This window comes from Magnolia sinica, chromosome 18 (genome assembly GCF_029962835.1).
Source record: "Magnolia sinica isolate HGM2019 chromosome 18, MsV1, whole genome shotgun sequence".
Classification (NCBI taxonomy): Eukaryota; Viridiplantae; Streptophyta; class Magnoliopsida; order Magnoliales; family Magnoliaceae; genus Magnolia; species Magnolia sinica.
Window position 1 is genome coordinate 40,054,394 of NC_080590.1, and position 13,593 is coordinate 40,067,986.

Consider the following 13,593-nt stretch of genomic DNA (forward strand, 5'->3'; position numbering starts at 1 on the left):
AGGAAGCAGATAGATGGTTTGTTGGAATTGGGCTTTATTCGGCCCAGTGTGTCTCCTTGGGGAGCACCTGTCTTGTTTGTGAAGAAGAAAGATGGTTCCTTGCGATTATGTATTGATTATCGCAGGTTAAATCAGGTCACTGTGAAGAATAAGTACCCTTTGCCCAGGATTGATGATCTGTTTGATCAGTTGAAAGGGGCACGGTACTTCTCGAAGGTTGATCTGCAGTCAGGGTATCACCAGTTGCGCGTCAAGAATGAGGACGTGCAGAAGACCGCTTTCAGGACTAGCTTCGGTCACTATGAGTTCCTTGTGATGTCGTTCGGTCTTACGAACGCACCGGCCGTGTTCATGGATCTGATGAACAGAGTGTTTCGGCCATTCTTATTCCGATTCGTCATTGTCTTTATCGATGACATCTTGATATATTCTGCGAGTCGGGAAGAGCACGAGGAGCACTTAAGAGCGGTTTTGGATACTCTTAGAAAGAATCAGCTTTTTGCGCAGTTCAAGAAGTGTGATTTCTGGAAAGAGGAAGTCAAGTTCCTGGGACATGTGGTGTCCAAGGAAGGGATAGCTGTCGATCTTGCCAAGGTAGCTGCAGTTCAGGATTGGAAGCAGCCTGGTTCAGTTACTGAGGTGAGGAGTTTTCTGGGTCTAGCAGGCTATTATCGACGCTTCATTCGAGACTTCTCAAAGATAGCCAGACCGTTGTCTCAATTGACACGTAAAGATTTGAAGTTTGCTTGGAATGAGATGGCGGAGTTAGCTTTTCAAGAGCTGAAGGACAAGTTGACGTCCGCCCCTGTGCTAGTATTGCCAGAGCAAGGGGTTAAGTATGTTATATATACTGACGCCTCTCGCGTTGGCCTGGGTTGTGTCCTTATGCAGAAGGACAGGGTGATTGCTTATGCTTCGAGACAGTTGAGGAAACACGAAGAGAATTACCCTACACACGACCTGGAGTTGGCAGCTGTCATTTTCGTATTAAAGCTCTGGAGACATTACCTCTATGGAGAGGAGTTCGAGCTCTTTTGCGACCACAAGATCCTTAAGTATATTTTCACGCAGCGTGACTTGAATATGAGGCAGCGCCGATGGATGGAAACATTGAAGGACTTTAAGTTCGATGTTTCTTACCATCCGGGCAAGGCGAACCTTGTGGCAGATGCGTTGAGTCGCAAGAAGGCTATAGAGTTTGCGGCCCCGCTGATAATAGCAGAATGGGACATGTTGGAGTTTGTGCAAGACTTTGAGCAGAAACGGTGGAAGAGCCGTATGAGGTTATCGCACACATTTGTGTACAGCCTCTCATTGATGAGAAGATCGTTGCAGCTCAGGCAGATGATGAGCTTTTGGCGAAGATAAGAAAGCGGGTTGGTACAGATGAGAACTCCGAGTGGAGTGTTAGTTCTGATGGGGGCCTACGATTTCGCGGTCAGTTATGTGTCCCTGACATTCCTGACTTGAGACGGAAGGTTCTCGAGTTAGCCCATAGTTCTAAGCTTGCGATGCATCCAGGTAGCACGAAGATGTATCAGGATATGAGAAGATCTTATTGGTGGGACAACATGAAGGTCCACATTGCTGAGTTTGTATCTCGTTATCTCACGTGCCAGCAGGTCAAGGCAGAGCATCGCCAACCTCCTGGGTTGCTTCAGCCCATGCCCATAGCAGAATGGAAGTGGGACTTCATCTCTATGGACTTTATTTCTGGGTTGCCGAGAACGAGGAAGGGACATGACTCTATTTGGGTGATCGTCGACCGATTAACGAAGTTGGCTCACTTCTTACCGATCAGAGTCACAAACTCTGCAGACGAGTTGGCTAGGTTATTTATCAAGGAGATTGTACGTCTGTATGGAGTTCCCTTGGAGATTGTTTCTGACAGAGACACGCGTTTCACATCTATCTTCTGGACTCGTATCCAGGAAGCGATGGGTGTGAAATTGAAGTTCAGCACCACGTTTCATCCGCAGATAGATGGGCAGACGGAACGCGTGAATCAAGTCCTGGAAGACATGTTCCGAGCTTGTGTTTTGGATTTCAAGGACAGTTGGGATGATTGTCTCCAGTATGCAGAGTTCGCGTATAATAATAGTTTTCAGGCGAGTATTGACATGGATCCCTATGAGGCGTTGTATGGTCGCCCGTGCAGAGCACCACATTGCTGGTCAGATGTTGGCGAGCGTAGTTTGATTAGCCCAGAGTTGGTGCAGGCGACTTCAGAGAAAGTTAATATTATTTGACGTCGACTTCTGACAGCCCAGAGTAGGCAGAAGAGTTACGCTAATACGAGGCGGCGACCGCTTGAGTTTGAGGTTGGAGACCATGTATTTCTGAAGGTCTCTCCTATGAAGGGAGTTCTGCGGTTCGGTAAGAAGGGAAAGCTTACGCCGAGATTTATTGGTCCATTTCAAGTTCTGGATCGAGTGGGAGCGGTAGCATACCGCCTTGCTTTGCCCACACCTCTTGCGGGCGTGCATAACGTATTTCATGTTTCTATGCTGAAGAAGTACGTTCCTGATCCTTCGCATATTATCAGTTGGGAGCAGGTGCAATTGAGCGAGGATGCCACATATGTACTGCGACCGACGCGTATTCTAGACAGGAAGGAGCAGGTATTGCGTAGCAAGGTTATCCCTCTTGTGAAGGTGCTATGGACGCATCATAGTGAGGAAGAGGCTACTTGGGAATCTGAAGCTGAGGTTAGAAAGAGCTACCCTCAGATCCTTGAGGAATATGAGAAGGTATGAATTTCGAGGATGAAATTTTCTTTAAGGGGGGTAGATTGTAATGACCCGAAAAATTTTGTGCCAAGACCCGAGTACTACCTCTATTCTTTCCTTTATAGCTTATTGGGGTAATTAGTCTTAAACTTGATTGCTTGTGAATTTTGCATCAATCACATTAAATTTGATCTGCATGACTCAAAACTTGTAGATTAGTTAGCGCTAGGTTACTCTGAAATCTGGGATTCATCGCTAAATCCAGTTGCTCTTGAAAATTTTTGGAAGTTCTGGATCGGACCTGGACCACGCGTCGAAAGTCCAATAGCGATGATCTTAGGTTGTTGCGGTCACCATGTTGGACTTGACCATCACCTCAAAAATCAAGTCCATGTGATGTTCTGGGTCAATTTGATTGAGTTCGGAGTGAAGAGTGTGAGAACGATTGGAAATTAAATAAGATTTTATGAAATCTAAGTCGTGTCGCTTGCACGATGATTTTAAGCAATCTGATCGTTGGATTCTGACCCAATTTCACCCTCGAATCAAGGAAGGTGGCCCGGGCATGTCCTTGTGCTTGTGGACCTGATCGAGTTTCGGTGACCTTTGAATTGAATGTGGTCCACCACGCGATCTGTAAAGCTGATCGGTACGAAAACTTAGTCTGACCTAGATCCATGGTCAGTGAGCTTAAGTCCGACCTTTCGTGGAAAAAGGCCCATCGAAAGTGTTCCGTTGGATCGAGAGAGGCCTGTTTTGGTTATAACCTAAGTATACCTTGGCCCTGGGGTTATTTTCACCAATGTTAGGCCTATATATAGACCTTAAAACCCTAGCTCTCTTTTCCATACGAATTTCCTAACCCTAGCTAAGAAAGAGAGGAAAAGAGAGAGAAAGTGAGAGAGAAAGTTGGTGAATCATCTTAGATTCTTTCCTGTTCTTCTTCATCCTTAAACCTTCACTTTGGAATCGTTATTTCGGTGATTCTGAGTTCATCCGTGGGTAAGTTAACCTAACCCTAATCTGTTTTAGAGCTAAGATGAGTCTATATGTTGTTGTAGCTCATTTCTATTCTTGCCTTAGGTTATCCTGTCGCCGTTGACGAAGACATATTATGCGAAATCGATTCGGTATTCATTTTGGTTAAGGTGCGGACTTTAATCATATAAGTTATGGTTTTCAAGGCTTTCAATGCCGATTAATGGTTTATTCTTGTTATGGATGAGATTTCGCATGCCAAATGTTATGTTTATGTTGCGTTCCTGATATGCATGTGGTATATTGAGATTTGTGTATTCTATGTATATGTTGGAAGTACCGTATATGTATAAAATATGCACATGTGTTTGCCATGATTATTTGTCGTGTATGTATGCTAGATGTATGTGCGTCAATTCCTTGGTAAAAGGAATTGTCCAAATGTGTGTATTTCCAACATACGTCATGTATGTTGACCTATGTATTCTAAGTGTTTGTAGAAATGCCTGAATGATCTAAAGTGCAACTTATTAACCTAATTGCGGGCGTTGAGAAGCGATTCTCAACACTCCTGTTAGTGTGTATGATTTACTTCATGCAAGTTACATTCCTTGTTGTTTAATTTCAAGTCTTACTTATGCTTAAATCCATGTTAAGTTGATATTCTTCAAATGCTTGTGTACTACATGATTTGAGTTGTTGTTCCATTACTATTCTAAATTGTAGATATCAACATCTGTGATAATGGAATGTGTTTGGGACTATGAATAGTCCAGAAAATTGGTAATTGGCCTTAGGTTCGTGGCTGAGGTTGCTTTCGCCACGTAGGACGTGATTAGATGAACCCGAGTCGTATTAGAGTTGTCGGTAGTGGTTTGGCCACGCGGAGTGTTTGCGCATTCTATGTCGTTCAACCCAACGTGCGCTCGTGCTAGTCGAGTTCGTCAAGTAACCCGATTGTCCGATGTATGTTCACCATGTATGGACGCTACTGCTTGAATCTAGGGTACCAGACTTACCGATGAAATCCTATTAACCATGGTACCTTGATCCGCTAAGACTCATGAGCCGGCCATGATGGTATGGGACACCGTGGTCGAGCTGTCGGCCTACGTTGGGGTGACGAGCCTCCCTGTAGTGACCAGTGAGCAACCAAACTCGTGAACCGATTATGGTGGTATGAGACACTATATCCGTGCTGTTGGCCTACATTGATTGGTGACGAGCCCTTTATAGTGATCTCGAGCATGCCTGGATACCGCATTGAGGTGACGAGCCTTGTTGTGGTAACGACGGTATGATAGGCGTGTATTGATTGGTGACGAGCCCTTTGCAACGACCTAAAGTCATATGATCGTATGAGATGATCTAGGACTGACGACCCTAGTATAGATCACCGTTTGGATGGTGATATGAGGAAGGTACTTTAGCTTCCCATTCCTGTTGTATGAAAAGGACTAATAACAACTTGGTAATCATGTTCATGCACCGCATTTGCATGTACTTTGTAGACGTGGTGCACTTTGAGGTGGTATTATGCATAACGTAAGATGAAGACGCTGAGGGTGTACGCGTGAGGGCACGCATCATTCTGCATATATCCTTGCATTACCAAGAGTACTTAGGACATGTTTGATTATTCTGCTTTATCATTACTGCTTGATTGAATTGATAACATGTTAACCTGTGCTTTATTATTCCACTGAGTTGATCACTCACTCCCACGTTCTGGGGCGGTGTTTAAATACCCATCAGACTCTGTCTTAGTTGCTGATATTAATGCTTATGAAGTGGAGCCAGATTTTGATGATGATGAGGTGCTTTCTCTTTTATGCAGTTTTGAGACGGGTTCTAGTGAGCCTTGTTATGATGCGCGGGATCTTTGGGATTTCTTTTGGGAATTAAATGATGTAATTTGATACTTGTAATTTTGATAGTAACGCTTGTAAGTTCGACCTGGTATGAATATGTATTTCAGTGGATTTGCACATGTCCACATATATTTCTTTAAGTCTTCCGCTTGCATTCTTCACTTATCCCCGAATTATATTTGCGAGTTTGGCTTAATCTATTCCATGTTTTATGTACTCTTTAGTTTTATATTTTTTATCTAACTTTGTCCACAGATCTTTAGCAGAGGATATTTTACGATACAAATTATAGATAGAATTAGAGAGGGCGTTTAGGCTATGACCTTTGCATAGAAAATCGTCTTCCTTTCTTTTCTTTCGTTCTGCCTTCACTTGATCTGATTCGTCTTCTTTTGGCTCGGGCAGAGAAGACAGATCATCATTTAGAATGCAGGATAACTTGAGAGTGGTTAGAAAGAAAAGCATCTTCTATTGGCAACCTGAGAAGAATTGACCGTTGAAACGATCCAGTCGTACAAAGTCTTGGTTCATAACTTGAATAGAATGAATTGCCTCCATTGTGAAAAGACAATAAAAATTCGTCTTGAATGTTAGATAAATTAAGTGTTTCTTGTACACAACGGAGGATAGAAGAAAAAAATAACGAGACAATCAGATCTATCGGGGTCAAGGCTCGACTTGAATAGTCAATTTCTCAAGACAGATTTGTTGCTCTTTTTCTGGAAGCTCCAATAAGTGCAAACAAAGGAAATTTATAAATTGTCTTTAAGATACAATGAACTTTCAATCCGAATTTCAACACGAAAATTTGCACGTTTAAGTGTTGAATAGATCTCTAATTTTGACACTTATATGCCTTTAAGACGTTCAGAAAAAACTTAGCAAGAGGTCAAATCGAGAGTAATTGCATCGAAGATGATATAATCTTAAGAATTAAGAATATTAACTTCTAGATTATAGTATTCAGGATTTATATCAATTGAAAGGTTATAGATTTCTTCCTGAAGATATGCTAATGTGCCTCTTTAAAAAATCTATACCCATTCATAACAAACAATAGTCTTTCATGAAAGGACATGACTCTGTCCTTTGACAATTATTTCTGTACCTATTCAGACAGAAATAGTTATCCAACAATAAAAACTGTATCCACATGAGTGACACGTGACATAGGTACCACATATACAATCATGTCACAATTACTCTCAATCAACAAAAAGGTAATAAAACATCAAGGTAGATCCTAGTTAATTTCAGTTGTACCTTGCCCAAAAAGTTTGAATTGTGTGCCAAAAAGACTAAGGCTCTTTTTGCTCCTTGCAACGATGTGCATGGTGCTAAGTGTAAAGCACCGTCCTTGAGGAGATTTAAACCCTGGTTGCATAAGCAAAAACTTCTTCTCTTACCGATTGGCTATACATACTATTTATGGAAAGTTTAAATAATTAATATATTTATTTACTTTTTAAAAATAACTTTTATTTTTAAAATTTATTTTTATTTTAAAAAACACAACATTAACAATGTGTAAAGTAGGAAAACATTGAAAGAAGAGAAAGACCAATAAGGCTGGATATCTAACCCTACTACATTTTTTTTTAAAGAAAACAAAAAATTTATAAACAACCATTCAATAACCAGGCCCCTTGCTTTCAAGACAACCTATCCAAGAGAGTGGCTCAAATTCCTATAGCATTTTCCGTTGCTTTCTTTCCGAATTACCTAAAGCCCCACTAAGAGATAAGGTTGCCATCCCATGGAAATTCCTCATTTCATGAATGTTCGTTGGAATTGGTCATTCCCTGATGGCTCACACATTTTCATCATCCACACAAATACCCATGGATGTCACAAAAAATCTTAAGAACAATAGGATATATGTTAAAAAACCACACTTCTTTAAGTTGAGGTACAACTTGTTAACTGCCAAGACCTATAGCACATGTCTGAGATGTTCCATGTGTTGTCTCACCCATGCTATATATCAGGATGTCATCAAAATATACTACCACAAACCGCCCAATGAACGGCTTCAGTACTTAATTAATCAAATGTAAAAACGTGGTTAGTGCGTTCGATAGACCAAAGGACATGACGGCCACTCATACAGTCTTTCATTTGTCTTGAATGCCGTTTTCCACTCATCACCGAGTCGAATACGAATCTGATGGTACCCACTCCTCATATCTAGTTTAGAGAACACCTTGACGCCTTCTAGCATATCGAGCATGTCGTTCAACCATAGTAGCACGTTAAAGCGGATGGTAGCCTTATTGAGGTGGCATGATGCCACTATCGCTAATCTTTGAGTCAAAAAATGGGGCAGAGTGGCCAATCTTCCCATAATGTGTGCAAATATGATCTGGCCTTAGTGCAGGAGTTGGCGGCAGAGCGTAAATTGGTTGTGGGTCCAGTCGTGTCCTCTTGTTAACAAGATGCGGGGGAAGAAAATCAAAACTAATTCTAGGGCCCAATTCCAAGTGGGCCCGAGAAATACGCTCCCCATTCTACTTAGATCGTAACACCATATCTACCATGGCATACGTATAGATGTTTTAAGCAACACATCTTGTTATGAATACTAGACCATAACCCATTTTCAAAATGTCAAATCTTTGTCTCCTCATCCTCCACAATCATTGGAGCGTACTAAGACAACTCCATGAAGTGGTTCTCGTACTCTACAACAGACATGCCCCCTTGTTGGAGGCAGACAAACTGACTCTCCCTCTCTTTTCTATACATGAGAAGGAAGTTATAACGTTGTAAATTTTTATTATTTAAATTTAAAAAATTCTCAAAATATTTTTACTATAATTAACATATGTTGTCACTTACTGACCATTAATACTCGATGTTAGTTTATGTACGAGTGTTAACAAATTTGATTAATTAACCATAGGAAGCTAACGAATGCCTGATCACTTAAACCTTGAGTCTAGCCTCATGATTTATTCATATATGGCACAACATAAATCTAACCAACTTATCACTAACTAATCAAGACAAGCATAACTAAATCATAGCCTAAAGTCAAGATGACCAATATAGACTTGGCATAAGGCCAAAAATTAAAGTCCTGGAAAAATGCACAAGTTCAATTGATTGTGGATTGAATCAAGAGGTCTTTAATCAGTCTCAATCGATCGATGACCCCCTAAGATCCATTGATCGAAAATGGGAAAAATAGTCTAACAAGCTTCCTGGCTATTTTTGAATTTGTTCAATCGAGCAATGGTCTAAGTTCAATTAAATGAAAAGGGCTAAAACAGTCCATCAACTCACTGCCTATTTTCATATTGGTTCGATTGATCGAAAATGCTTAAAACTATCCAACGAGCTTTTTGACTAAATTTTCGAATTACTTTGATCAATTGAAGATATCCTCATTCCGATCAAAGATCACCTAAATTTTCCAACATCCAATTCACTTTATTGTAATTTTTTCGATCGAATCTCAATTTGGTCCACCTACTTAAGTAGTTTTTAGTGGATTTGGATGGACATAAGCTTTATGAACTCAATCATCTTGATCAAGGCGATCTTAAGATTAAATCACTACATTTAAGTTTGCGCACATGTGGGAATTTGATCATAGGGTTCCTGTTTCTAAGTTTCAGTTTTAAAATGTTTCAAACCGAGAGTTTGGTCCTAAGGTTCCTTGTTCATAGTTCCACAACCCTAATTACATCAGCATGTAGCTTATAGTGAGTCCCCAACCCATTGGCTCAGTTTATCTCTAAACCCATACTCTGATAACAAATTGTAACACCTTGAATTTCAGAAGTTGAGTACACACTCAATTCCTAACATTTCGGATGTCACTCTTGCTTTGCAGAAGTATGATTTCTTATTTACGGTTATAATGACATCAAGAATAATCATAATATATAAGCTAAACATTGTATATAAGTCAAAATATAAGTGTAGTCGCGATCATATCTAAAATATACTTATATCCAACAAATCCACGGAGTTCACTCAGTAAGGACTCCAATATACATATCCCAAAATATACTCAAAAAATGTATAACAACATCCATACACAAGGCTTCATAGATGAACAACAGCGAGGCACTCCGCTACGCCCGCCCATTCGTCCGAAACTAGAAGTATGGTGCCTCATCAACAAGTTCACATGCCTCGTCTAATATGTCAACCTCGGTGGTACCTCCATCGACAAAGTTGTCTGGTTGGTATTTTAAAACACCGTTACATATGAGAGTGAGTGATCAACTCAGTGGTACAATTTTTCTAAATTACACATGTTATCAATACGATTAAGTGCATGTAATGATAGCATAATAAAACAATAATTTCATAATCTTGTTAATTAAGTGCATGAAATGCATGATATGCAGATACATGTCCCGAGAATAATAACAAATGCGATACTTCTCATCATTACAATCATCCATGAAATATCTATCCTATTGTAATGTGGCTCATCATCAATATTACCAACGTAATATCTATCATATTGTAATGTGGTTCGTCATCAACATTACCAGCAAGTGTCAAGATATGTATGATTAGCCAAGTCTTATTAGTATCGAATCAAATAACTAATTAGCAAATCTAGAATACCGTCATTATATCATAATTTTCTAATCGAATCACATGGCTCATTATGGCACATAGTGACACCTCGCCAGTGTCCATTGATCCATTTTGGCTTCGTCACCCAATATACATTGAAATCAACAATTCAAAAGGTATGACATGATTGCCTAATAATTTATAAATGGTGAGGGTCATCACCCAAGTATCAAATATGAAAAGTGTTCGTCACCAATTTTCATCAACAACATGGTAGGCTCGTCATCTCCAGCAGTGCTCATAGGTCACTACGGGGGGCTCATCACCCATCATAGCCAATAGCTCGGACACGGTGTCTCATACCGCTATGCTTGGACCATGAGTCTTTAGTAGAATAATATCTCACTAACGATTATGAATGGACCCAATTCAGTAGGAACAATGGTCTTCCGAATTCCATAGTGTTATTCGACAACAAACATATAAGCGATCAGTCTTGCATTAGACTGATCTTATCGACTATGGAGAACTCCGGCAAAATTGGCATTGAGTACGAATCATCTCGCATAGTTCCAACTATTGTTGGTCATCTGTGTTCACTCTTGATCAATCAAACAAGCCTGGAGTGGCCGACTCGAAGTGGGCCACCCGCTCGCTTAGATGATTTATAGAACTTAATCCATAATAATAATAATTTGGATCATAAAGTAAATACGAAACCAATTTGTACCACAACAAGGTAGATCAATCTCGCGAGGCATCCCTCTCGTAGTAGGGAATCTCCCTCTCACCTTGCTCTTGTGACATGCTATTGTTCCCCTCTCCATTCCCAAGTAAAGGGTGACTCCCATGCGTCAGTTTGTGGATCGCAGTCTCACGCACTAATCCCTACAGGTGCCCGTAGTAGGCCGATTGCCTCAAAGATGCGTATGAATCAATGCAATCTAATTAATACCGAGCAACTTATCAAACAACATGAACAAGTTCTAAAATCAAGAATTTCATTCATTTAAGCATTCATCGAGCATGTTGTCAACCAATAGCAAATAACATCAAGGTTACTATAACAAAGCAATTCTAGCAATTATAGCATGTGAAATCCTAATAAAAATGTGGATTCATTTATCAATATTATCAAGGGTTGATAAAAGAAAATGCAGAAGGAATGGTCCACACCTTAGAAAGAGATATCTTAATTTTCAAGCACCTAGGGTTTGGATTTTGGAAAAAAAACTCTAATTTCCTAAATCAAACCAAAAAAACTTACATAAGCTTCATAGAATCCATCATTAGGTGATTTAATCGGAATGTAGGATGCATTTCTTATCTCTGGTTGAAAGTAGAGGTGAATATGGAGAAAGACGGTAGTTAGGGTTTCGTCGAATAGGATTTGACAAGGGCAAGCACCAAGAACATCATCTCTCTCTCTCTCTCTCTCTCTCTCTCTCTCTCTCTCCTTGCTAGGAAAAATTCGTATGAGAAGAGGGGGAGCCCAAAAGAATGGTTTTTATAGTACCAGATGTGATCTCCTTAGCCTTAGGAGGAAGGTTATCAGTCATATAACCATATGGGAGGTTGATTCAAGCTTTTGGGGTCCACTAGGGGGTGTACGGGTTGATCTAAGCCATGAGATAGTTGTTACAAGTGGTGATCTACATAAGACTCCAATCAATCCGCAACTCAGACACACAGATTAACATGTATGGTGAGAGATCAACTCAACAGTAACTGATTACTCATCTGGGTCGTGGCTATACGGATGCGTGTATGATATTAATTTAGGTTAGTGGCCTTAATTTGATTGTGACCTAACTATCCGAAAGCCACAATTTCAGTAAAATTCGGACACGAGCGATTAACTTAAACTTCTGATTATTTCCATGAAAAGTCGCACATATTATGCATTCACTTGTGGGCCCAAGTTGAACGATTCTGCGCACAGTCTCGGGTGAATATTCCGCGAGGGATGTTAAGCCCGTTAAGATAGACATCTTTCTATAGTTTCGAGTTTAGGAACCCACTAATGAGCAACCTAGAGCTTGTTTGGTTATTTTGGGCATTTCTGAAATGAATTGGGCTATGAGATTTCTTGTGCACGATGATTAGGGTTTGGATTTGGCAAGTTTATAGTGTAACTTTTTCATACTTAGTGGAAACGGTGACTTAGTCCTAATCACCCTAAATCCTTTATTTTGTTCTAAGCAGGGTAACTAGTTGAGCTTGTACAATTCTCTGATGGTAATGCTCACGTACATGCTAAGATCTTGTACGAAAATTTTACGTGACGTTACATTTTCTCTCCGTAAGAGAAAGGCATGGAGCTGTTGGAAACGACAACGAGTCCATCAATGGGTAGGATTCCCCGATGACATAGAGACGTATACATATCACACACTCAGTCCCCAACTTTACCTCGATTCAGATCTTGTTTCCTATAAGAGACTGAGTTAGAGAATGAAGATTCCAATGCTTCTACCATTTTGGGCGAGCTCCCATGACCGACGTTAATTGCAGATAAGCCACCCTTCTTAAGTGAGATCGAAATCCTCTTTAAATTTGATTTCCGATGACATGTAGATGAAAGGTTAACACTTAGCCAAAATATGTTTAAAATGAGACAAAATATACAATCCAATAGAATTTGATATTGCTGCTATCATATTATGAAAGCAAGATTAATAACCTAAAAAGAATCCGTACTTGTTAAACACACCCATGGTGTGTAAACTAGCTCTCTTGCACCTGTGTGGCTAGAGAAACCTCGTTTAGTTTACTTGAATATATATATATATATAGATAGATAGAGAGAGAGAGCTGAGAGAGAGAGAGAGAGATGCTCAGCTGCGCACCCGTTCTCACGAGTTTTCGTGTAAGCCAATAATATAAACCATCCACCCGATGCAACATCCCATAAAACCCTCAAGACCCAACTTTTACCTTGATCCAAAACTCTGGTGGGCCATGGAAAAAGGAAATAGTTTCCTCCCTCAATTTGTCTCTCTCTTTCATCATAGCCTACCAGAGTTTTGGATCGGGGTAAAAGTTGATCCCTAGTGATTTCATGGGGCGCTGCATCAAGTGAACAGTTCAAATTTTGGGCTCATATCATCGGAAATGAGTTAACATTCCTATATGTGTGTGTGTGTGTGTGTGTGTGTGTGTGTGTGGGAGGGGATGGTACTGTGAGGTCTATCTCATGGGAAGCTCTCATGAGGTTGACTTCTGTGGACCTCACCATGATGTGTGATGGACATCCATATCGTGCATTTGGTAGGTCTCCTCTATGTTATGGATGATATGGGACGTGCTGAAAATCATTGATATTCGAAGCTCATAGTGGGCCATATCATCTAAAACCATGGAAAACATGCTTAAAACATTTAAAAGCACTTGGTAGGTCCCACTTGAGTTTTAGAATGGTCTAAAATTTAGCATGACCCCTCATTCAAGTGGGACACATGTAATGGATGGATTGG